At 49.4% G+C, this 26927-nt stretch overlaps 1 protein-coding gene across 1 annotated transcript in view; it reads left to right on the forward strand.

Annotated features, from left to right (window-relative positions):
* The window catches only part of LOC119171523 (atrial natriuretic peptide receptor 1), a 770478-nt gene that overhangs the window by 397277 nt on the left and 346274 nt on the right, over positions 1-26927 (forward strand). The window lies entirely within an intron of this gene.

The following is a 26927-nucleotide window of genomic DNA, read 5'->3' on the forward strand; positions in this document are numbered from 1 at the left end:
ACGAAATCAATTAGCCAAAACTACAGCTGAAGTTGGGCAGTTGGAAAATAGCGTTTGATTTGTGTTAAATAGCAATTATTCGTCTCCTTTACCGTATTTTTGAGCAAAATTTATCTTTACCAAGACACCTGATATAAATCGTTCTTATTTATATGGGCTGCAAGTTTTCCGCACTTTTGATGTCATTTAAAGGTTTTACGTCTTCAACCATACACCCGGGTCTTTTTCCAGCTGTGTTTTGTTTGACACTCTATCAACCGTTTATTTTCCTCAACTCTTGCTTTGTTGGTGTTTCGCACCAATGTTGTAACGAGAGAAAAATAGTGGGTTGGGGGGAGGGGTGAACGGTTTTATTTAGGCACTCATACAGACTTAGTCATAAGATAGTAACAGCGCGAACACTCGCAACAGAAAAGACACGGACACACGAGTGTTCCCAAAAAGATACGAATCAATTACAGTTGCTAACGCGTAATATACAGTTTTTCGCTTTCCATTAAAAATTTGTTGTACTGTGAAACCATCGTTCCTTGCATGACATTTGCGCAGCACAATGCGATCAATTAGGCATTGCTTGATTGAATTTGCAACTTCCGTTATCTTTTCAAACACTAAATTGTTTTATGTCGGAATCCAAGGCTATAACGTATTCCGCAAGGACCGCGACCGAAGAGGAGGAGGAGTTGCGATACTTTTCAAGAACTCATTACATCCGCAACAATTGCCTGATATATTAGAAGTTGAGGGCATATTTTGCAAAGTCTATATAGGCGAAGTTCGTTATGTTATAGGTGCGGTTTATCGTCCCCCGAACTCTTCTGATAGTGTTCTGGATAAGCTTAGAACCTACTTGCGGCAAAATATAAAGCCACATGACAAACTCATCTTGTCAGGAGATTTTAACTTGCCTAATATTGACTGGGAAAATTTTTCTTCTCATTCTACTAGCAATGCTAATCATGAAATGCTAGATATTGTTTTTTCGTTCGATTTACTGCAGGTTGTTAAAGAATACACTAGAGAACTAAATGGTTCAAAACCTATCTTGGACTTATTCTTTTTGAGTGGCTCAATCCAAAACACGGCAATATGTGAAGTCATCAGCGGTATTTCGGATCACAGGGCAGTTTTGCTAACTTTTTTAGATGTGTGTGTTGATCGCTGCTGTACGAAAACTTCCTTTCCGAATTTTTCCCGAGCTGACGATGAATCTATTCTGGATATCCTTGATTTTCATTACGATGATTTTAAACACTCGGGTAGCAGTGTGAATGATCTGTGGCTTACTTTTAAAGATATTGTTTTTGAATGCGTGGAGCGTTTCATACCGAAAATTGTTAAAAAAACTGAATGCCGGAACCCCTGGATTACAAGAGAAACGCTACATTTACAGCGAAAACTTAAACAAATAAAAAGCAAAAGAGCGAAATCTCATGATAAAGCTGCTTATACACCGCTGATAGCTAACCTGTCGGGCGAACTAAAACTGCAAATTGTGCGCGACAAGAAAAGATACCACGAAACATCGCTTCCAACTTTTATCAAAACATCACCCGAGAAATTTTGGAGGCTGATAACGCCAACATCTCGCTCGATTGACTCATTGAGCAACTCAGCCGTTGTTACTAACACAGTGGAACTGCAGAGGTCTCAAGAACCACAAGAAGCGGGCTCATTTCCGCCTCTATCTTGAGACCTTTGAGTTCCTTGTTGCCGTGGTTGCCCTTCAGGAACCCGGCTCGGACGTCAAACTCACAAATTACACTACATTTCAACACAACCCGGAGACATGTATACTTGTTCACAAGCAATATACCGCCCAGGAAGTCACACTCCCCACAACACCGCCTTTCCCATACACAATGGTGTCGGTGCTGCCTATAAGGCGATCTGACCCACCTGTTCATATTTTAAACATTTACTGTCCCCCAAAGCTTAAGAACGTCACGTTCAGCGAAACTTTCACACAAGCTATGCAGGTGGCAGGACGGGACCCCCTCCTGATCGTCGGCGACTTCAATGCCCCAAGCAGGTTATGGGGTTACCCACGAGAGGACACGCGTGGAAGGAAGCTTGCGGAACTTCTTTCTACACTTGGACTCACCCTCCACACTGATCCCGCCAGCCCAACACGTGTAGGCAACTCTGTTCAACGAGATACTTGCCCGGACCTCACAATTACACGCAACATACGCCATGCCGACTGGCTGAACACACAGGACACTCTCGGTAGTGATCATTGTGTATTAAACACAACTGTGTACATGCGTCCCTTAAAACGCCCACTTACACAAGCTCGTATCCCAGACTGGACAACTTTCCGCACCACTCTACCTATTGTAGACCCTCTCCAGTCGGGATACGACACCTGGTCTAAATCACTGACGTCTACACTGAAACAACACGAACAGCTGATACAGCTCACGGAAACTCAAACGGACGTGGACAACCACCTCCTCCATCTTTGGCAGGCCCGCCGCAGCCTCACCAAACGATGGAAAAAACAGAAACATAACAGACGCCTTAAGAAACGCATCCTAGAACTCACGGAGCAAGCTGCGGAATATGCTGCTCAGCTAGCCGACACTAACTGGGTGGACAGGTGCAACACGGCTGCACGCCAGATGTCTGGTCGGAACACGTGGCGCCTGTTTCGCGCTCTCATCGATCCAACACAAACACGCACGGAAACTCAACGTCACTTACATAAGGTCATGCACAACTTTACAGGAACGACAACACAGCTGGCAAACACGCTCAGGGACCGATACCTGTGCACCACCAAGGACCCCCGGACGGCCGCATACTCCTACGCAGGCAAAATGAACACGCAGTTGGACACCCCGTTCCAGCTCCACGACCTCCAGGCGGCCTTACGCAAGATGAAGCGTGGCACTGCACCAGGGCGTGACCAGGTTACGGTCAAACTGTTGGCCAATCTTCCCGACGCAGCCTACGCCACGCTCCTCAAATACATCAATGGCATTTGGGACGGAGAAACTCCTCTCCCTCTTGAATGGAAATCAGCTCTCGTGACCTTCATCCCGAAGGCAGGTAAACCTATTGACGTGGAGAACCTTCGCCCCATCTCCCTCACGTCTTGTGTCGGCAAGCTGATGGAAACGATGGTGCGCGACAGACTCTCCGAGTTTCTAGAAACACAGCACACTTTTGCGGACACCATGTTTGGATTCCGCCCTCAGAAGTCAGCCCAGGATATACTTCTACAGCTCCACCATGACATATTAGATCCTGTTGAATGCCCCCACAATGACAAGGTAGTCCTGGCCTTGGATCTTAAAGGAGCATTCGACAACGTGAAGCATGAGGTAATCCTTGACCACCTCAGTCAGACCAACTGTGGTTATAAAACATTCAATTATGTTAGACAGTTTCTTACAGACCGTCGAGCCTACATACGCATACAAGATGAGGAAAATGGGCCTTACGTCATCGGCTCGAGGGGAACTCCTCAAGGCGCGGTCCTCTCTCCCCTCCTATTTAATATAGCCATGCTTCATCTTCCCCCCAAATTGGCTTCTTTACCAGGGATACATCACGCTCTTTACGCGGATGATATCACGATCTGGGCCGCGCAAGGTAACCTGGGTCACATGGAGTCATGCCTGCAAGCAGCAGCGACTGTAGTCGACGACTACGCAACCTACTGCGGACTCCAGTGTGCCCCGGCTAAGTCAGAATTTGTGCACGTACGTCCCTCCCCTCAGGACACAACTCAGCTCCATATCAGTCTTCCCTCGGGACCGATCCGTGAGGCCAAGGAGATCCGCGTCCTTGGCCTCTTCATACACCACCAACGCAAGGCCGACACCACAATAGCCAAACTTCGCACGGTGGGAGACCAGGTGGGCCGTATGGTCCGCCGGGTCTCCAACAAGCGGGGCGGATTACGAAGCAGGGATGCAATGCGGCTTGCCCATGCTTTCGTAACGAGTAGAATACTCTACGCGACTCCCTACTTGCACCTACGCAAACACGAGGATGATCAACTCGAGGTCATCCACCGTAAAGTTATCAAGCGGGCTCTCGACCTCCCTATCACCACGTCCAACCAGAGACTTCTGGCCCTAGGCGTGGTGAATACCTACCGGGAACTTCGAGAAGCCCACCTCGTTAACCAATACACGCGCCTTGCACAGACCCATTCCGGTCGCCGCCTCTTGGACCGAATACACATCAAACACGATTACTATATTGAGGAAAGGGTGAGAGTGCCAGAACCTTGGAGACGCGCCCTCCGGGTCCGACCCCTTCCCCGCAACATGTCCAAAGAAAACCACAGTGGTCGCCGCCAGGCGCGCGCGGAAGCGTTGCAGCGACACTTTGGTCAAGAGGAACACGTGTGCTACGTGGACGTTGCCGGCCCGCACCATGGGGGGTGGTATACCGCCGCAGTCATACACAACGCAAACACCGTAAACGGGCTCACTTTCAAAGCCTACAGCGCAACACACGCGGAGGAGGTTGCCATCGCTCTGGCTCTCACCTATCCCTCTTCTAAACATATTGTAGCGGCCGGGAATGTCGGCTGCCGGAGGCAGCGAGAAAGGAGACGTGAAGCAGGTTTGGAGTTGCAGGGCAAGACTGTTTATTTCCTCTCCGTGCGAGTGACGAGAGCTCCCCTCGACGAGGGAGAGAAGGAGGCACCCCCGCGTTCTTCTACAAGAAAAAGGAAAAGGGGGCCACCGAGCGAGCAGACGTAGCATGCGGCCGGTCTAATCCCCGGAGCCGGCCCCGACAACACGTTGTTCCCCGAACACGGAGGAGGAGGCGCTGGCGCCGCGAGTAGGCGCGCTGTCGACGGCCGGCTGCAGACGGGATAGAAAAGAATGCGGTGGTGCTTAGCAGCTTCCGCTACAAAGGCTCCCCCCCTAGATTGCGGAGCTTTTAAAGAAGGACAGCAGTTACGGGCTGAATAGTGAAAGGTCACAGTCCAATGGTTAGCACTGAAATCGTACGTGAGAGGCTGCTTGAATGGAAACTTCAATATGAGCAGGCTTGGCGCGGTCAACGGCGACGACTTCTCGTTTCCCCCGCACGTCTATTGCGATGGTTTTGTTAGTACGTCCCAAAACTTTGAATGGGCCATCGTACGGCGGAGTAAGGGGCGGCTTCGTTGCGTCGTGTCGCACGAACACATGGGTAGCAGAGTCCATGTCAGGAAAAGTGAAAACTTTCCTGTTGCGGGCGATGCGAGGTGCTGTTGGCCTGAGTTGCGCGAGCCATGCGCGCAGCTTCTCGATGTGATCGGAGGCTGTTGGGGCGGAAGGTGTCTGGTCGGAGAAGAATTCTCCCGGGAGGCGCACTGTTGAGCCGTAGACCATTTCCGCTGCGCTGAAGCCGAGGTCTTCCTTCACCGTTGAGCGTAGGCCAAGAAGAACGAGCGGGAGCTTCTCCACCCAGTGCTGGCGGTCGAGTTTCGCTGCCAGTGCGGCTTTGAGTTGCCGGTGGAAGCGCTCAACCATTCCGTTGCTGGCGGGGTGGTAGGCGGTTGTATGCTGCAGCTTCGTGCCGAGGAGCGTTGAAAGTGCGGAAAAGAGGTTGCTCTGGAATTGCCGTCCCCGGTCAGTTGTTATGCGGGCGGGGCAGCCAAAGCGGGACACCCATGTTTGAATGAAGGCCTGCGCGACGGTCTCAGCTGATATGTCCGCAATTGGTATAGCTTCGGGCCACCGGCTGTACCTGTCGATGCATGTGAGCAGGTACCTAAATCCTTGGCAGGGCGGTAGTGGTCCCACGAGGTCGAGGTGAACGTGGTCAAACCGCGACTCAGGAGTCCGAAATTCCTGTAGTGCAGCCCGATTGTGGCGAGTCACTTTCACTTGCTGACACGTTTCACATGTCCGAGCCCATCGTCGCACGTCCGCGTTGACTCCGGGCCAAACGAAGCGTTGCGTTATCAGCCGCTGGGTGGCACGGACACCTGGGTGGCTGATGGAGTGGAAAGTGTTGAATACCACTCGGCGAAAGTTCAGTGGGACAAAAGGTCGTGGTGCTGCCTGGGAGGTATCGCAGGTTATCGTGCTCTGGACGTAGGGAAGTGCAACCTCCGAGAGCACGAGTGAAGATCCCCCTCCCTTCAGTCTTGTCAACTCGGGGTCGTCCCGCTGGGCTGCGGCCATAGCTTCGAAGTCCAGGACTTCTGTGCCGGAAGCATTGACGCGAGCCAAGGCGTCAGCTGCTTCATTTTCGACCCCGGGAACGTGGCGGATGTCTGTAGAAAACTCGGAGATGAATGAGAGCTGACGGATCTCTCGTTCTGAGTAGGAGGAACTGTTGTTTTTGAATACGTAGGTGAGGGGCTTGTGGTCTGTCAAGATGTAGAACTCACGGCCTTCGAGGAAGTAGCGGAAATGCTTAATGGAACAATATATTGCGAGCATCTCCCTTCCAAAAGTGCTGTACCGTGCTTCTGCAGGCTTCAGACGTTTCGAAAAGAAGCCCAGTGGCTTCCACTGGGCGCCCTCCTGTTGCTGCAGCACTGCTCCGACCGATGTGGAGGAAGCGTCCACCATGAGGCGTGTAGGAGCTTCAGGCCGTGGATGAATGAGGAGGGTAGCCGCGGCTAGCTCGTCCTTAGCTTTCTGGAAAGCGTTCTGGTGTTCGTCAGACCAACAAAATTCTGGTGCCTTTTGGTCGTCTCGGCGCAGCAGGTCGGTCAATGGCTGGAGCACTCGAGCACAAGACGGAATGAAGCGCCGGTGGAAGTTTAAGAGCCCGAGGAACTCCCTCAGCTTGCGAAAAGATGTTGGAGCTGGAAACTTCTTGACGGATTCCACCCTCGATTCCAATGGCATAATGCCTTCAGCAGTGATGTGGTGGCCGAGGAAGTTGAGCGCCTCTACTCCAAACACGCACTTTTGAGGTTTCAACACCAGACCGTGCTCATCCAAACGCTGAAAGAGCTGGCGGAGGTGCTCTTCGTGCTCCGCAGGCGTTCTGCTGGCCACCAAAATGTCATCCAGGTAGACAAAGATGAAAGGAAGACCCCGGGTGACCTCATCCATGAACCTTTGAAAGGTCTGTGCGGCATTTTTCAAACCGTAGGGCATGCGGACAAACTCAAACAGGCCGAACGGAGTTGTTATGGCTGTTTTTGGTATGTCCTGCGGTTCGACGGGGATTTGGTGGTATGCCGCTACGAGGTCGATCTTGCTGTATATTTTCGTACCTGCCAGCCGCGCGCTAAAATCGTGAATGTGTGGCAGAGGATACTGGTCCGGCGTTGTCGATGCGTTCAAGGCTCTGTAATCACCACACGGGCGCCAATCGTCGTCCTTAGGCACCATGTGTAGCGGCGATGAATGGTTGCTAGACGAAGGGCGAACAATTCCCAGCTGCAGCATATGCTCGAACTCCCTGCGTGCAGCTTGAAGCCTTGTGCTGGACAGCCGTCGTGGCCGGGCGGTGACTGGCGGCCCCGTGGTGACGATGTGGTGAGTCACGTTATGTTTCACCGGCTGTTCCGTGTTGCGGGGCTTGGTGAGCGAGGGGAATTTGGCCAGGACGTGGTGGTAGGCTGATACTGGCTGGAAGGCGCAGATGCCAGATGAGCAGATGTTTGACTCCAAACCACGTACTTTGAGGGATGTGTTGTTATCCTTGAGGCAACGGTCACGTACGCTCACATCCAGGTTGAAGTGGATGAGAAAATCTGCTCCGAGTATGGCGAAATTAACATCCGCCACCACGAAGACCCAGCGAAACAGGCGCCTGAGTCCGACGTCTATTGTCAGCGAGCGGAAGCCGTACGTAGCGATGGCAGTGTTGTTCACTGCCTGCAGCGACGATGTGTTCTTGCTACGTCGGCGATCCTCGGGGGTTGCCGGGACAATAGAGATTTCGGCTCCCGTGTCGACTAGCAGGCGCGAGTTGCTTACGCGGTCGACTACGAAAAACAGGCGGCTGGGTGGAGGGCCGATGTCGTAAGCCGCCGTTAACGACTGGCCGGAGCGTTTCCCGGAAACGAGCAAGGTTGAGTGCAGCGGCTAGCACCCGTGCCGAAACGACGGTGGTACCAGCAAACTCCGTCCTGTGTATCTCGTGCATGGCTTCTCTGGGAAGAGCTTGGATGTCTTGAAGGGGATCGGTTGCGTCGTTGCTCGTCCTGTTGGGGAGCGCCAGATAGCACAAGTTTCTGCATGGTCTCGGTAAGGTGTTGCAGTTTCTCCTCAAGGCGCGACAGTCGATCTGGTTGCTCATGTGTTCTTGCAGCAGCTATGGGCGCAAAGGTTGGAGTTGAGTATTCCGTGATGCGATCGGCAAGTTGCGCTAGTCGATCAAGGGACGTCTCATTTGAACCCGCGAGAACCACGCGCACCGACTGGGGGAGCCGTTGCAGGAAAAGTTCACGAAGAAGTGGGAGCTGGCCGTCCTGACGCGCGTGCACACCGAGTAGTTGCCGCATACGGTGCAGCAGTTGGGAAGGTCGTTGGTCGCCCAGCTCTTCGCGACACAAGAGCTGCTGCAGTCTGCTTTCTTCAGGCGCCTCGAGGCGGTCCAGCACCGTCTTTTTGAGGGTGTCATATTCTTCTTGCGCGGGGGGTGAAACCAAAATGTCGTCGATAGCGTCGGCGATTTCGGGGGGCAGGGCTGCGACGACGTGAAGGTATTTTGTCGACTGCGAGGTGATGTGCCGGAGTTGAAAACGGGCCTCCACTTGGCTGAACCAAACTCTTGGACTTTTCGGCCAAAAATTTGGTAGCTTCAGTTCTGTGGCGATGACCGCAGGCGTGGAGGCAGCAGCGTTGTCGTCGGAGCTCATCGCGGCGTGTTTGTTGAAGCGTTCGGGTCACCAATTTGTAGCGGCCGGGAATGTCGGCTGCCGGAGGCAGCGAGAAAGGAGACGTGAAGCAGGTTTGGAGTTGCAGGGCAAGACTGTTTATTTCCTCTCCGTGCGAGTGACGAGAGCTCCCCTCGACGAGGGAGAGAAGGAGGCACCCCCGCGTTCTTCTACAAGAAAAAGGAAAAGGGGGCCACCGAGCGAGCAGACGTAGCATGCGGCCGGTCTAATCCCCGGAGCCGGCCCCGACAACACGTTGTTCCCCGAACACGGAGGAGGAGGCGCTGGCGCCGCGAGTAGGCGCGCTGTCGACGGCCGGCTGCAGACGGGATAGAAAAGAATGCGGTGGTGCTTAGCAGCTTCCGCTACAATATCATCACCGACTCACGAGGGGCCTGTCGGAACTATCAGCTAGGGTGGGCTTCACCGCTTGCTCAGCGCATACTGGAACCTAGCTGCCGATACGTTAATCCAACTCCGCGAAATCTGGTTTGGGCACCCGGTCACCAAGGACTCAGGGGTAACGAACAGGCCGATCAGGCCGCCCGCGCACTCTCTTCCCGGGCTATCTCCCTGTCTTTGGAAGCCTACTCGCAATCAGACAATTCGGCCCTTTCATTCAAAGATATTACCAATTACTACAAGGAGGAGCACCGGCGCTATCCAGACCCTTGTAAGGGACTGCATCGCGCTGACTAGCGCCTCCTTTTAAAACTGTTTACCAATACTGTACTGTGCCCGGCGGTGCTAAAACATTTCAATTCATCCTTTGATGGCACGTGCCAGTTCTGTGGTGAGGTGGCTGACACCTTTCACATCGTCTGGGCGTGCCAGTCTAATCCATCTATCCCCCCCAACCCCAATCCCACGAGACAGGACTGGGAGGCGGCCCTGCTCGGCTGTCAAGACCTGAAGGCCCAAGAGGCTCTGGTTCAACGTGCGCGGGCGGCGTTGCTTGCCAATGGAGCCCCGGAATAGGGGTTCCACCTAGTGCTGTGAGGGTAGGAGGCCAATAAGGCCCCAACCCAATTACCTCTCTGTAACCATTTAATGGTTATTAAATGTTTTCACCACCACCCATTGACTCATTCACGATAAGCGGCCAAAGAACATGCAATGAAGAAATAGTTTGTTCCGCCTTCAACAACCACTTCAAGTCTGTTTTTACTTGTGATAACGGCATCCTTCCTGATTTTTCAATATCGCTCCCACCTATTCCGGACTTAGTCATTTCCGAGAATGGCATTTTAAACTTACTGCTGAATCTGGATGTTAAAAAATCAACCGGGCCAGATGGCATTCCAAATGCCTTCTTGAAGCGCTACGCTGAATGGTGTTCTCGCTATTTGTTTATTTTGTATACCCATTCGTTGAATGAGGGCCAACTGCCAGATTACTGGAAGATCGCCAAAATTAAGCCTTTACACAAAGCGGGAGACAAGTCATCTATTCCGAATTACCGACCGATTTCCCTTATATCAACATCATGTAAAATTCTAGAACACATTATTCATAAACATATAATTACCTTCCTTAATTCTCATTAAGTATTGACAAACGTTCAACATGGGTTCAGGCGGGGCTTTTCAACGAATACTCAATTAGTGGAAATCACGCATGACTTTGCTCAAGCAATTAACGAAGGGAAGCAGACGGATCCCATATTTATGGATTTTCAAAAAGCCTTCGATAAAGTTTCGCATACTAAATTACTTCACAAATTAACTTGTATTCTACAAAACAAAAAGATCCTTGACTGGATAACAGCATACCTAACAAACAGGCGTCAATTTGTTACGGTAAAAAATACATCTTCTAAACAAGCTCCTGTAAACTCAGGCGTTCCTCAAGGATCCGTCCTTGGGCCTCTTTTTTTTCTGTTATATATAAATGATATCGTCACTGACCTTTCTGTTCACATTAGGTTGTACGCCGACGACTGTGTCTTATATGAAAAGATCACCTCAGTTGACGATCAAATTAAACTAAATCGGAACTTTCTAAAAGTAATTTCGTGGTGTGACAAATGGCAGATGCCTGTTAATTTTGCTAAAACAGTTTTTATGAGAATTACCCTTAAAAAAGACCCTCTTTCGTTCCAGTACTCCATCAACAATACAATTCTGTCAGAAGTAACTCAATACAAGTACCTTGGTCTCTGGATTACAAAAAATCGATCCTGGTCAAAGCACATAGATTTTGTAGTAGCTAAATCTCTCCGTAAACTTTTTTTCCTAAGGCGTTCTTTAAGATCAACCACACCAAGTATTCGTCTCCTCGCTTACAATGCCATTATCCGTCCTATACTGGAGTATGCTGTGGTCATATGGGACCTGTTCACTCAGACTGATATCCAAAAACTTGAAAGGGTGCAAAAAAAGGTTGTTAGGTTCATTTATAACTCGTACGGTCCTACTTCGATTACAAAACTTCTCTTGAAAAGCAAATTTCCAAACATTCCGGACCAAAATCGAATATTGCGCCTAAAATTTTTTTTCCAGTTAATAAAAGGTCACTATGCAGTTGACACATCACATATCGTTCACTTTTCATTGGGTTGCGGAACAAGACAGAGACACAATCTTACTATCTCTCCATTGATGCAACGAACAAATTGTTTCAAATATTCTTTTTTTCCGAGGACTATCGTGGATTGAAACAATCTACATAACGATGTTGTTACCCTAAATACATTGTCTGCATTTGAAGAGTCACTGCAGAAATGATTGTTATCTATGTTTGTACCTTGCTTTTTGTTGATTCTCTTGTCTCGAAGAATCACTGTAGCTATCAGTTACATAAGTTTGTATTACATTTGTTTTTTGATTGTTTGTTTGCCTGTTTCCACTGATGTTTATGTTTATGTTTTGTACCACCCCTGCTATGATCTTGTAAAAGATCGCAGTACCAATAAATAAAATAAATAAATAAAAAAATTGAAATCTCAGTGACGTATTTGGGTCACATCAATGACGTTGAAAAAACACACACAATCAAAACACAAATTTAAAAAGTCCTATCTTATCAATGTGAGTCGAATTCATCACTTCTCTTTCCGCGACAGTAGATGCTGGGCACGCTATCCATTGACTTTTTTGGGGGTTTAAAAATAAGCCATTTATATCAAACACCGTCCTTTCATGGTGCTCTTGGTAAAATGAAGTAAGGTATCATAGCCTTTAGATCCACTATTATTTTCTTCGATGCGTCATTTCGTACTCGTCCGTCCCATTCAGTAGGAAAAACGCATTTCTAATAGAAGTGTGATTTTGTCAACGCCTTAACACACCGCCAGGTGACGACCTTACCATAAACGTCAGCGTCACTCATAGCAACCATCCTTACGACAAAAAAAAAAAAAAACATCAGAGCGTATCCACGGAGTTAATGATAATGAGTGGGGCGAAGCGTTTGTCAGGCCGTCTGCGTTTTCGTCCCTTCGTTCGTTCTTGCATCTGTCCGTCTGCGCGTCCGGCCATCTGTTCGTCTGCGTGTCTGCCTGTCCGTTCGTGCGTCCATCCGTCGATCTAATGAACACTACAAGTACCACCATGTGGCATCTCTTCATCATATATTCATTATATGGAAGTACCGCCAACCACTGGATATTCCAAGGACTAAACGAGAGATGGCTACCTCCTCCCCTCCTCCTCTTCCTACTACTACTACTACTACTACTACTACTACTACTACTACTACTACTACTACTACTACTACTACTACTACTACTAATAATAATAATAATAATAATAATAATAATAATAATAATACTGCTACTACTACTACTACATACATACATTGCGGACGCACGACCCACGGCTTAAGGAGCTTCGGCCCTAAAGGAAACCAGATGTAGATGCGAAGCAGCGGGTGCTAACGCTTGCAGTTGGGCTAATCGCCGCATTGCGCAGGTCATAAACCTGGGGAGGCGCAAAGCACGCAGTCATGTGTCAGTGTTTCCTACCGGAACATGCGATTCGTTGCTAATGGTCCAAGAAAGACGGAAGACTGCGACTGGACACAGAGACCCGCTTTTAGTTAACGCGCACGCCGCGAATTTTTATTGTTCAAGAGCGCACAGGAGAAACCTCCCACCGGCCCCAACTTGCAGGTTAAGATCCAGTGTCTATATATACGGGGTCGCCAGGCAATGGTTGGGCAGCGCGAGGAGACGGTGCCTGTGTCGGCGTTGTGACGCCAGAGGTGTGGGAGCATAGGTGATGAGAGAGAAGGGCAGGGGACGTGCATGCGCTATGTGGGTGCTAATGCAGCTGGGATGGATGTCAAGTAGAGAGAGAAATTGGGAGCAAGCATAGAAAATAAGGGGAGGGGCATGCAGGATGCTCACGCTGTCAGGATGCTCACGCTGCTCACCGAATTGATCGGGATCATAAGAAGCTTGGCGTCTAAATCAGCTCTGCGACGGGTACCTACCTCTATGCTTGCTTCTGGTTTAACTTCGCGTTCCCCACTTACAGTCGCCTTGCGAAAAATCGCGATTGGCCATAGGGAAGACACACACGCGTTGCGTTTCCTTTCCGGCAGTGGTGTTGAATAGAGAGCTTTAGTGCTGGGTACCAGAGCGGCTTGCGTACCTAAGACTTGGTGGTGGTGTCGCTGCGTAAGCGCGAAGAACGAAGCACATGCGTCCACGGGTCACCGGGGCCAAGTAGGGAGGGAAACGAGCTCGAAGACGGATCCCGGATGCTCTCGGCCAATAATTTAGTGCGTCTCGTAGCACGCTGAACAAAGCAAGCAGCCTCGTCTACAAAGAGCTCTTGCTAAGCCGCAGAAACGTCAAAGTCGATCGGGAGTATCGAAATGGTCTGAAAATGCGCGCTGATAGCCTTCATGGGTTCAGAACACGACTGCCACGTCTTCGCTCCTCTAGATGCACTTTGGGGAGCTTTGACCCGAAATGAAGGGCGAAGTTTGCCGAAATAATTTCCTACGTCCAAGCGGTGCCAAGCCGCGAAATAAGATAAATAATAAACATTTAGGTTCACCTTTGTAGGGAGCCCATAGTTGGGGTACACGAGGTACGCAAGAAAGAATCCCATTACACAGTCGCTGCGTAGTTTAATATAGCGCTTCCTACGAAGATGAAGTAAGGTCACTGTTAGGAATGAAGTGTCAAGACAACCCACCACGTTCATGATTGTGGCGATCTTGGGTAGCGTGGTCCTGACTAGAGCCATCCGAGTCCCAGGAGAAGACGAGTGGAGAAGCCGGAAGAGGTAGAAAGAAGCGTTTATGTGCAGTATTTACATCTGTAGAGCAACGTGGAACAACATGAAACAGATGAAGAACACCCGAACGTCTCTGCGCTCACGTTTCATACTCTTCGTTTTCCCAGGATTCCTTGCGGTGGAAGACAATTGAGTCCAGGTCCCTCCAATATGGCGTCTTCTTTCACTCCGCCCCCGGAGAGGCAGTCAAACCTCCTTCTAGGAAAGTGCCAATCACGCAGACCTTGTACAGGGAGGAGCAATACGTCACCTTTGGCTCAGTTGAAAGACCTGGAACTCCTCGCGTAGAATCGACTCCTCCGGTTGGCAAGATTCAGGTTTGACTAGCGCCCCCTCTACTTTTTTTTAGCGCCCGAGCGAACACTCTCTTCAGGCCGTCGAGCGCGCGCTCCGCCTCCGCTCACAGCTGCCGCATGAAGGCGCTGCGCGAGTAGACTATGGGATGCTGGCGCTGAACGGCCGCGCGTATTAGGAAGCTCGCGAATTCATGCTTTCATGCGAGTTAATTTGCAGTCTTGCTTCTTGACGGCTTTCACGCGTGCAGGGAGGATGAAAAGTAACGCGAACATAGCGGCGCGCTGTACTCACTTGGCTCTTAAGGCCGTGCTGCCGGTTCAATATTTCGGAGTTCGAGTTTTATAGAATTAGCGTTTTGTTTTCTCTTTCAAGCGAATGCAAGCTCATCATTTGCATGACTCGGTATATGATACTGCTGTGTACCACTCTGCATATTTCTTGCATAACTTGTGTCCACGCCACGCATGCGAGAAAACGCTGCACGCCGCCGGCTACCAATTTTCGCTTTTGATGAGGCACTTAAAGCCACCGCCTTATGCACTCACTGTATTTCTGTATCTCCTTGAAATTGCACCTTCCGCTGTTGTTCGGGGAGAGCGTGCTTGCAGTAATCAGGCAGAACAATTGGTCTCCTAATGAACCTTCGTGCTACACTCTAATATGTAGCCGTCATTTACAACCCGAGTATTCTATAGATTATAAGCAGTGGTGGCTGAAGACTACCCGTCACGTTTGGCAACATGTCAATTGGTATCACTAAACAGGAGTGCGCTGCGTCCGAACAGTCAACAAATCAGTCTATCAGTAAAAATGCTGCCTCACAATCACTGCCGTGTGCAACACGAACATTACGCCCCGAAGCTGAATGGGAGCCCATGGGCACCAGACAGGTATTCGATCTGCTCTACTCTGCTCGCTACTGAATTAGGAGTCCAGAGGGAAGAAGAAAAAAAATTGAGCTCAGCAGCTGAATATTAAAGCTACAACAATCCGTCCACGAATACGCAGACCAGCTGGCTCAAGTTGAGAGTCGGCATTAGCCTTCGGACTGTTGTGAAGTGTAATCAGAACTGTGTAATACGTAGGCAATGCCTGTTCAAACATAGTGCCTGTGCCATGATCGCAGAAATATGCAATGATCGCAGAAATCGCGCTGCATGATGCAGCTGTTCTTCTTTATTTCTCGATGATTTCATTGTTTTAGCTTTGAAATCGCGAAATCCCCTGCCATAGTTCCTCATTTTCTGACACTTGCTTTTCCTCGGTGGCAACACATGTAATGCTTTGCGAAGGGAACGGATGATGACCTATATACCTGGAAGTAGTCTAATGGCATTTTGTGCTATTTATTGCATAAACTCCTGGCTTGCGCATAATGTGCTGCGCCACTAGATAGTAGCAAGCATCGGAGAACACTAGGGACCCAAGCTTTTCTTATTAGCTCCTGACAAAGGCTTCTTTCTCTCAAAAATCTACTTTCAGTTAGTAAAAAAAAAAGGTAGTCCCACGTACAGTGGGAGTCGATGATATGTGAAGCACGAATGAGGAAGGGTGATATGTCCCTTTAAAATCGGCACAATGTTACGAGGTGGAAGTAAATGATGCCGTACATGACTTACGTGTCATCATTATCATGTTTAGATGTGTCATTTACCTTCGTCATCTATTCACGTCACGTGATACCAAATTTAATATATGTGGAGCTAGCGAAACGGCCGCGATCATGCTATGAGCGTGGTATATGTTGTCATTTTCTTAAATGACACGCCTGTAAGCATTATCATGTTTGAACCAGTCATAGACTTTTCCAATGACATCAGGTAACGCTAAATTTGCTATATGTAGAGTCAGCAAAACGGCTGCGATCGCATAATGAAGGGCCCAATATACTCCAATGTAGCGTTGACGTGCGTGCACACTGGACACAGCGACGCTACTTTAGCAAGCGCGAGCACGCTATACTCTGACGCTAGGTGCGACCGGTGCGACCAGCGTCCGTCAGCGCGGCCCAACGTCATTGGATTGGATAAACTTTTATTTGGTCCTCCAAAACACAGATCACTGTGTTGTGGGCAGCTCCCACGTTGGGACTGAGAAGCCAAGCTCCTCAGCCGCTTCGCGGGCTTGGTGGACAGCCCAGAGCTGATCTGCCAAGGACGAGCTGCGGATTGCCACCTCCCATCTGGCAGAGGTGATGTGCGATAAATGAGCGAATTTGGTGCACTGCCAGAGCATGTGTTCTAATGAAGCTATTTCCCCACAATGTGGACAAAGATTACTTGGGTATAGGTCAGGGTACATGATGTGTAACATTTTTAAAGTAGGGTACATCCGCGTTTGCAAAAGCCTTAATGTAAGTGCTTGGGGCCGGGTTAGATTTTTGTGAGGTGGAGGGAAAATCCTTCTAGACAGGTAGAAATGTTTAGTGAGCTCGTTATATGTTGTATGAATTTCCCGGTTATCCCCTTCACCGGTAGAACGCATCCCCGGGGAGGCGCGGTTGGAGAGTTCTCGCGCCGCCTTGTGTGCTGCTTCGTTGAGATTGGGAGGGGAATCGCTGATTTGTCCAAGGTGAGCTGGGAACCAACTCAGAAGATGATGTGTTATGTTCTTGCCTTGCAGTATTTTCAGCGTTTGTTCACAGAACGTCCCCTTGGCGAACGCCCGTAGTGCTGCCATGGAATCACTGTAGATGACTTCAATGTTATCCATCTTGAGTGCTAAGGCGATGGCCACTTGTTCCGCAATGATTGGGTCTTTCGTCCTGACCGTCCCTGAGTTGACGACATGGCCAGCCCCATCGACTACCACTGCCACAAACGCTTTCCCATTGGCGTGGGAAGCCGCGTCAACAAATACGAGCCCTCGTTCCTCGTTTGAGACTTGACGAAGTATAGTCCTGGCCCTCGCTACTCTTCTTCCGACATTGTGTTCTGGATGCATGTTTCTCGGTATAGGAGATACCGTGATAGTCTCCCTGATGTTGTCAGGGATATCATTGTAATTGCGTCTGATTGCTATTGGGTGTTGGCCCAGCTCCTGCAGGATCATTCTCCCCGACTTTGTAGTAGATAACCTTGCAAACTGTGCTCTCTCTTGGGCTTCTGCTATTTCTTCGAGCGTGTTGTGTCTGCCAAGCTGAAGCAGACGCTCGGTGCTGGTATGTATGGGTAGGCCCAGGACCTTCTTGATAACTTTCCTGAGGAGCACATTCAGTGTCTCGGACTCTGCTCTTGACCAGTCGTGCATTGCTGCCTCGTATGTGAAGTGACTTAGAACAAACGCATGCATCAACCTGATGAGGTTGTCTTCCTTGATCCCATTTCTTTTGTTGGCCACTCTGCGTATGAGGTGCACCGCACTGTCTGTTTTCCGAGTTAACTTGGCTATAGATTTGCTGCTGGCGCCGGTAGACTCTATCAGCATTGCCAGGACTTTGATGGAGTCGACCCTCTGGATGGCATCCCCTTGATTTGTACGGAGGTGGATGTCTATCTGGTTTAACGGCATCCATCCCCTGGGCTTCGGTCCCCGGCGTGCAGTCCGATAAAGCAAAAGTTGTGACTTACTCGAGGAGCACTTGAGCCTGGAAGGGCGAAGGTAGTCTTCTACGGTGTCAATCGCCTCTTGCAGAGCGCTCTCAATCTGCCCCTCGCTTCCACCTGTGCACCAGATGGTAATGTCATCTGCGTAAATGCTGTGCTTCAATCCTTCAATGCTCGATAATTTCTTTGACAGTCCAATTATGGCAATGTTGAACAGCATTGGTGAAATCACTGCCCCTTGCGGCGTGCCCTTTGCTTCTAGTTCGATTGCTGCGGTCTCGATATCTGCAATCTTCATCACGGATTTCCGATCTGTAAGAAAGGACCATACGTAGTCATAGAAGGCTTTCCCTAGACCAAGCTTGGAAATTGCTTCGAGTATGAATGAGTGGTGGATGTTGTCAAACGCTTTTTCTAGATCTAGGCACAGAATGGCTCTCACGTCTCTGGTTTCATTGTCAATGACCTGGTGTTTGATAAGCTTCAATGCATCTTGTGTGGATAGCCCTGCCCTGAATCCAACCATATTGTGTGTATATATGTCGTTATCTTCCAAGTACTTGTTTATCCTGTGCAGTATGGCATGTTCTGCGACCTTGCCGATACATGATGTCAAGGATATTGGCCTGATGTTGTCCAAGTTAGGGGGCTTTCCTGGCTTAGAAATAAGGATCGTGCTGGCCAGCTTCCACTGCTCTGGCACCCTGCCTTCTTTCCATGCTGAATTGATCATATTCCTCAGGGTTTCAATTGAATCGTCATCGAGGTTACGCAGGGCCTTGTTTGATATACCGTCCGGGCCGGGGGCCGACCTGCCGTTGAGATCATGCAAGGCTCTTCTGATCTCCTCGATGTTAAAGTCGCCCTCAAGACCTGGATTTGGCGTGCCCTGGTACTGTCTACTTGGTGGTGCCAATCCTCTTTTGATTGGGAGGTACTTATGCACGAGCTCCTGGACAACTTGCTGTTCTGTAGTGCGCCCTATCTCTTTATGCAGAATTCGAGCGATAACATGCTTTTGATTTGTTTTGGTGGTGTTTTCGTTGAAGAGATGCTTTAACATATTCCATGTCTTGCCATTGCGCATCTGACCATCGACGGAGTTGCAGATTTCGTCCCATTGCTGCCTCGATAGGGCGCGACAATGTTCCTCGACTGATCTGTTTACCTCAGCTATCTTCTTCCTCAGTCTTCGGTTCAGGCTCTGACCCTTCCAACGGTTCAGCAGTGCTTGCTTTGCCTCAACAAGATGAGCGAGCCAGCTATCCATTCTTTCAACCGGAAAATCTGTGGTAATGGTGGAGGAGACGGATTTGATGTCATCTTTAATCTGTTTGACCCACTGCTCTAAGCCTTGTCTGTGGTTATCTTGTTCCCTTTCCATCCTTATCTTCCTGAACTTATCCAAGTCTGTGAAGTGGAATTCTCTCTGCTTTTTACGCTCCACGGAGAAGGTAGTGGCAAGAATGCAGTGGTCACTCCCTAGGTCTACAGCAAGGTTCATCCACTGGGCCTTCTTGATGTTCCTTACAAATGTAAGGTCAGGGGTGGAATCCCTGCAGCAAGATGTACCAAGCCTTGCTGGTAGGTTGCGGTCTGTGATTAGGGTGAGATCAAGTTCACTGGCACTTTGCCAAAGTCGATTTCCTTTCATTTCCCAGTGTTGTACTTGTAACCCCATGTATGATGAGGGACGTTGAAATCACCTGCTATGACGAGTGGACATTCCCCGGCGATATTAACAGCTTTCTTTAGAACCGTCTTGAACCCTTGCTTTTGTTCCTTTGGACTACTGTATATATTAAGAATGAAAATGCTCTGACGGTTGCTGGTACCCGGCAAGATCTCTACCAAGACGTGTTCCAACCGGCCTGCTTCTATCTTGAGGTCGTGGGTTACGTGCGTTAGTTTGTTGCATACGAAGGTGCAGACTCCCCTCCCTTCAGTATCTCCTATTACAGGCCGGAATCCAGGCAACGTTGCTTGCGGTGAAAGGGTCTCTTGTAATAATATAATATGAGGCTTTTCTTGGCTGCTCCTGATATACTGCTGCAGGGTTACCTTCTTTTTAAGGTAACCTCCACAGTTCCATTGCCAGATACGAAATGCTTCACCTAGCGCTGCCATCATGGTTATTACATGGGTGGCCAGAGCCTGATGCTGCACCTGTCGACAGGTTTGGTACCACTAGTATTGGTGGCCGAAGGGGTGAGCTTGGTGCATGAGGAGGCCTTGCTGTGTTGTGCAGATATGCTTCGACCTTTGTAATGCGCAAAGTCATATGCTCTTCCAGTGCCGCCACGCTTGATTGTAGCCTACCCATCTGCTCGCTAAGATTGGCTACTATTTTGCTGAGCGTGTCAAACACCTCTTTCATATCTGACATGGTCGTTTTGTTGGCTTCCACGTGTTCTGCCATGACTGCCCTCTTTTTCGTGGTTCTCGAGTCTTCCACGTTTTCAGCCACAGGGACATCAACTGGCTGAGGCATTGGCTGTGAAGATTGCGCGCTGGTTAGCTTAGTGAGAAGAAGTTTTATTTCCTTTAACTCAGCTGATAGCCTCTCATTCGATTTTGTAAGTCTCGCGTTTTCTTGCTCTAGCTGTGCAATGCTATCATGCTCTGGCAGCTTACCTGTCATCACCTCTGCCCCGCCGTTGCGCACTCGCTCAGCCCAGCTGCCTTTCGAAGTAACTGCAGGCGTCCTCCCCGGGTGTGAAGCCGTGATCTCGAACTGAACGCCAGGCAGCTGGCCATTCGGGTGCCGCCCAGGCTGATCCCGACCCTGATGGTGACCTTGAGAACTCGAGCGCCCCCGTGATTGGGAGCGGGCCTTGGGTCTAGAACCTCTTCTGGAACGCGACCTCCCCCTGGAGTGGGGCCGCCTTTCCTGTTCTTGTGTAGTCTGGATGCTCTGGGTCCCGTAGGCTGGAATAAGCTGCTTGTCGTTGATGTCTGGACTCGATGTGATTGATGCGTCCCGGGCTTCTGCGGCTGCTCGCGATCTTTCCCAACGTCTGCGTCTGACGACGTATGGCACTAAGAACCTGTTCCTGCACTCCTTGTCTGCCGTGGGGCTCGATGTGATTGATGCGTCCCGGGCTTCTGCGGCTGCTCGCGATCTTTCCCAACGTCTGCGTCTGACGACGTATGGCACTAAGAACCTGTTCCTGCACTCCTTGTCTGCCGTGGGATGGTGACCGTCACACAACCTGCATCTTGGATTGCACTGGTGCAGGCTATCTGGGTTCTTGATCTCGCAGCCTCTGCAGATTGTTTCAGCTGGGTTCGGACAGACGTCAGACCGATGTCCCAGCTTTCCACAGACGTAACAAATATCGATGTTCTTGCGGTAGAGGGAGCACTGCAAAAGTGAAGGTCCATATCTCACGAATCTGGGCACCTTGTGCCCTTCGAACGCTATGATGATTGTCCCGGTTTCCTTGATTCTCTTGGCCTGCAGCGCGAGCGGGTTGTTTGCGTTCACAATCTTTCGGGTCAAAATGTCCTGAGTATCGCTTACGGGGATCCCGCGAATCGCTCCTTTAAAAGTATCGTGGGGTGCCGCGGCGTACGCGCTAACCTCGAAAACTTTGCCTCCAATGTCAATTTGCTTGACCTTGAGGTATCTTGAAGCTCTGTCTTGGTCCGGAGTGCTTGCCACCATAATGTTCTGCTGCAAGTTGGAAGAGATGATGTCCTGCATGGCCTCTTCCTCTTTGACGCCGGCCGCCAGTACTATCGCGTCTGCCACGGCTCCAGTGTCTATTCTCGAGATATTTAATCCTTCACGTGGTCGTAGCACAATTTTGCTGAAGTCCTTAGGTAGTGGCGGCATGCGTCCAGCTCGCACGATTGTATGCTTGGTGTCATACCTACTATAATTGGCTCGAGCGTCTCCCGCAACGCCAGCCTTGGTCGAACCCTTGGCAGCAGGAACGCTAACCGCGGTTTGCTTATTCCTTGAGCGTCTCGTTTCGGCTTCCTTCCAACCCATGTCTTCCGTGCAATCCTCTGGAGAGATGTCCTCTCCATCTACTTGGTATTCCATTCTCAGTTGCAGATCCTGTAACGTGCAGAGCGTTGAGTCGCGTTGGCGCCGGGCCGGCGCATCGGCGACAATCGCCTCCTTGGTTAGGCTTAAATCCCCCGGTGGCGTTGCCGTGTAAAAATGTTCCAAAAACGGTTTAAAAGTCCACTCACCAGCACAAAGGTGGTATCTGCTGATTTCTTGAGAACTTAGGCACACGATGGGACTAAAAACTCGGCGACAAATTCGTGAATACCACAGGAAAGCATTCTTGAAAGCAGGAGCCGATCTTCGCGCGTCCGCACTGGTCGGCACCTAGAGCGTCCTCGGCCCAACGTCAACCGGCGCGAAATACGACATGGTGCGTTTTCCGCCAATGCCTTACCCAGACAACACTGCGTCTCTCTCTTTTCGTGACGGAGGGATGCCGGACGCGCTGAGACGCGCATACGTTATAGAAACGCAACGCGGACTGGTGCCTGGCGTGGCAACGCCGCCTTGACGCGACGAAATGAACGCTGGCGAGCACGCCCAACGCGGCACATCGAAATCCATTGCCGCCTTGACTGTGGTATGTAGTCATGTTCTGACATGACACGCATCGCATAATTAACATGTTTGCACCAGTCACATACCTTCGTCACCTATTTACGTCACGTAATACAAAATTTGGCATATGTGAAGCTTGCGAAGCGGCCGCGAGTGCATCACGAGTGTGGCATGTAGTCATGTTGTTACATGACACGCATGTCATGGCTATCATGTTTGAATGTGTCATTTACCTATGTCGTCCATTCGCGTCGCGTAATACCGAGTTTGGTACATATGGAGCTAGCACAAAGGCCGCGTGCGCTTCATGAGCGTAGCATGTAGTCATGTTGTAACATGAAACGCATCTCATGTTTATCATGTTTGCACCAGTATCAGACCTTCTTCATCCATTCACGTCCCGTAATACCAAATTTGGTATATGTGACGCTAGCGAGACGGACGTGAGCGCATCATGAGCGTGGCATGTAGTCATGTTGTTACATGACACGCATGTCATGATTATAATGTTTGCACCAGGCGCATACCTTCGTCATCGATTCACGTACCGTAGTTCCAAATTTGGAATATGTGAAGCTAGCCAAATGGCTGCGAGCAGATCATGAGCGTGGCATGTAGTCATGTTGTTACATGACACGCATGTCATCATTTTCATGTTATCGTCAGTCGCTTGTGTTCGTCATGCAATCATGTCACACTATACCAGTCTTGCAACATGCCATGTCAACTAAACCACCGTAAGAAATGCAGGATCGTGAAATGTAAATCATGACATTCATCACATACATGTCATGATTTTCATGTGATGACTAGTCAAATATGTTCTTCATACTGTCATGTTATGCCATACCAAGTTTGGTTTTGATACCATTATCTAAACGGCCAGGAGAGCTAAAATTCGTAGGCGGCTAGATAGATAGATAGATAGATAGATAGATAGATAGATAGATAGATAGATAGATAGATAGATAGATAGATAGATAGATAGATAGATAGATAGATAGATAGATAGATAGATAGATAGATAGATAGATAGATAGATAGATAGATAGATAGATAGATAGATAGATAGATAGATACGCTCAAAGCGCCGAAGTTCATCGAGAAATGCTTCGCATTTAAAACAAGTCTCAGTCAAGTAAACGCCACGGAGACAAAACGATTTTCCGCCCCGCCGTGGTGGTCTAGTTGCTAAGGTACTCGGCTGCTCACCCGCATGCAGGTATGGAGGCGAAAATGCAGTAGGCCCATCTACCCAGATATGGGTGCATGTTAGAAAACCCCAGGTAATTAAAATTTTCACAGCCCTTCACTATGACGTCTCTCATAATCATGTGGTGGCTTTGGGACGTTACAATCCACATATCAGTCATCATCATCACGAAATGATCTTCCGCGGATTACTGGCATTACTTACACGAACTGAGCTAGGTGTCTAGAACAAGTGCTTTATGATTCTCGTTTCCAAGTTTCTGTTACATCTTAAACAATGCAAATACAGCCGAAAACCGAGCCGTATAGCAGCTTCGAATGCAGCCGCGGGATTCGTTCGCGCGAGAGACGACGTGGTGGCATCTCTACTCCATTTGCGACGCCTGGCGGCGAAACGCTGCACTGGCATCGACGGCCGCTTCCTATTGAAATCAGCTCCTTCACCCGGGCACTGAAAAAAATAAAGGAGGTGCTGGTTTACTCACTCCCAGCTGCTAGCTCCTGGCAGGCAGCGAAGACAATGCACAACCGCCGACCCAGGAATGTGGAAGCTCAGACTGTAATCGTCCCTCCAGGCAGTCCATCGGTTAGGCGTGTCAAAGGGTTTTCAAAGGGTTTTTGGTCTGCGAGCTGACGGCCCATCAGAACTCGCCGCACCACTGCTGTAGTTGAAGCTGCCCATGAATGTCGTTTTACACAGGATGATGATTGCCGGTAGCGACCAGCAGGGCTGTGGCACAACAGCGTCAACGTGGATTCATTCACGGGAAGCGATGCTTTAGGAGTCAAACACCAGTAGACATTGCGCAAGCTCTCTTACATCAGAGTAAGTATTCTACTACCTCCGTGAAGACTCGTGTTACTTTCGTGTCATTCGCAATGCGCACGGGCTATAGGTGGCGCGCCGTGCATTCCAAGATTTCCAAGATGGCTGCGAGAGAAAGATCACATAGGAAAATATAGGACGCACGGACGTACGCCCCATTTCGAACTCTCCATCACCCGGACAAAAAAAAATAACATAAAAATTGGGGGACCCCTAAGCTTCGCCTTTAAGAGTTGAACGCCATAGCGAAATCCGGCCCCTAGTGCACTTTTCAACTGCTAGGTGCATACTTATTCATACTTACACACGCACGCACACAAACACGCACACAGTAGACTGGACCAGCGCGCGCTATTATCGCAGAATAGGCTCGTTTTTGTCGTGACACTTGTCGAACAAAATGCGTTAAAGGGGCCCTGAAACACTTTTTCAAGTAACCATGGGATGAATTCACTGGAAGAGCTTATCGCCTCACGAATTCAACGCCACAAAATTTTAAGAATCCGTCCAATGCGAGTGAGTTACAAAAGGTTTGTCGCATGCTGCAATAGCATTATCTCTTCTCTCGCCATGATGAAAGCGCTGGAAGCTAAGCAAGGAGGGGTGGCAGGGTAAAAAACTACCGCGCCTTGTGGCCTTGACCACTTTTTTTTCTTCGAATGCACAGGCGATTTTTTGCTCACAACCAACGGGGCCGACGCCGGCGGATGTTTTCTGCGAAACGAGCTCTTCAACGCTATCGCGTTATAATACAGGGGGTGACAAGCCGGCTCCTACGTGAAGCAATAGCAGGTGTAAAACCAATTAAACATAAATGAAAAGTGGTATATGAACTACCCATAACGCAAATTTGTTTTTTTTAACACCAATCGGAAAAATAAAGAATGGGCATGGTAACGCATGTGGGTTCTGGGTCGTTGGCTCAGCGAGCACAGAACGTACTCGCATGGGCCATTTATTACACAATCATTGATGGTTCGACGTAGGTGCTATGATATATTGTTGTCCCGAAGTGCCCGAGAGGAAGTCGTGTGCCTTGAACCATGCCTGTGAGGAATCGGTGACTGGTTAGGACCGGCCCCTTGAGCTGCGATGTAGTCTGAAAAACTGGAAAAATATGTGAGGCACACGTAGCATGAAGCCTGGAACATGTAAAAACTATTCCAGCCCCCATATATAAGGAGAGCTTGAGGTGGCCATAAACCTCTAACCCAGCCGGTCATGTTCGCGTCGCGTCTATTTCACGGGTTGTCGTTCTTGAGAATATATTTGCCACCTCATTGATAAAGGTGAACAATGGATTGGTAGTATGGATGATGTGAGGATGAAGATGTGAAAATGATGATGAAAAACTTTGTAATGAATGCAATGTAATAAAAAAAGCACAGAGTTAAACGCGAACAAAAATAAAATTTAAAAGAACGGTCACACCACAGCAGAGCCACACTTGCCCTGCAACGAAAAAGGAAGCAGTGGCGTAGACCATGTGTTAGCCGTTGTGCCTGTTTGTCAACGCACTAGTCACGCTTACTTTAGCACAATGAGGTTGACCCCACCTGTATTGTGGCATGGCGTGTCAGAGTGCATTGCTGTTTGTTCATGCTGTTTCTTTGCGGAACAGGCAAATGTCAATCATTGAAAGAAGTGCATGTGGCATGCAAAAACATTCACAAGTGGAGAAGGTAGCACGCTCGAGATCGGCTGCTGTAAGCACGCACACTCCAGCCGCCTTCCTTGTTGCATGAATAGGAATCAGCTACGGTTACAAGGTTCCGTACCAAGTTTGGTGTGAGACGTTGTCATTGAGTCTATAGTGGAACCCGTCCTAGCGGCTGGACTGTGTGGCAGCCACGCCACTCAGCGGCTAGACTATTAATAGCGAGGCCACGTGGGAAACAGTGGTTACAATCTCCACTGTATAGATAAGCGGGCAGTAGGCCCTTGAGGAAGGCCTCTGCAATAAAACCAGAAGTGCCTGTTTTTGGCCCGAGAAGGCACTTAGATTGTGTGATCTTACAACAAAATCAAGATCTGTCGAGTTCAGGCTGTGGGCGGGCATAATCAGGCATCAGCTGGCCAGTGGTGCACTCAACTCTGATGAGCAACGCCCTATTATTAACTGCCAGAATCGTAGGTAGTCGTCTGGTGTTATAAAGAACTGCGAGAGTGGGCAAGTGCGGCTACCAGTGGTGTAGTGACTGAGTATGCAGTCATTTAGGTATTGAAAAAAGTCAGCGGACCGCGTGCCGCAAGGACACATAGAAATAGGGGCGAATTTGAAACGGTGCAGGTAATAACGGAACCTTCCGTGTCCCGCTATTATGTGTGTGATTAAACGATGCGGTGATAAATATGGCGGTATTTTTTATAGTTTGAAAACCAATGCAACAGTGCTGCATTGGAACGATTTCGAAGC

The sequence above is a fragment of the Rhipicephalus microplus genome, chromosome 4 (genome assembly GCF_043290135.1).
Source record: "Rhipicephalus microplus isolate Deutch F79 chromosome 4, USDA_Rmic, whole genome shotgun sequence".
Taxonomy (NCBI): Eukaryota; Metazoa; Arthropoda; class Arachnida; order Ixodida; family Ixodidae; genus Rhipicephalus; species Rhipicephalus microplus.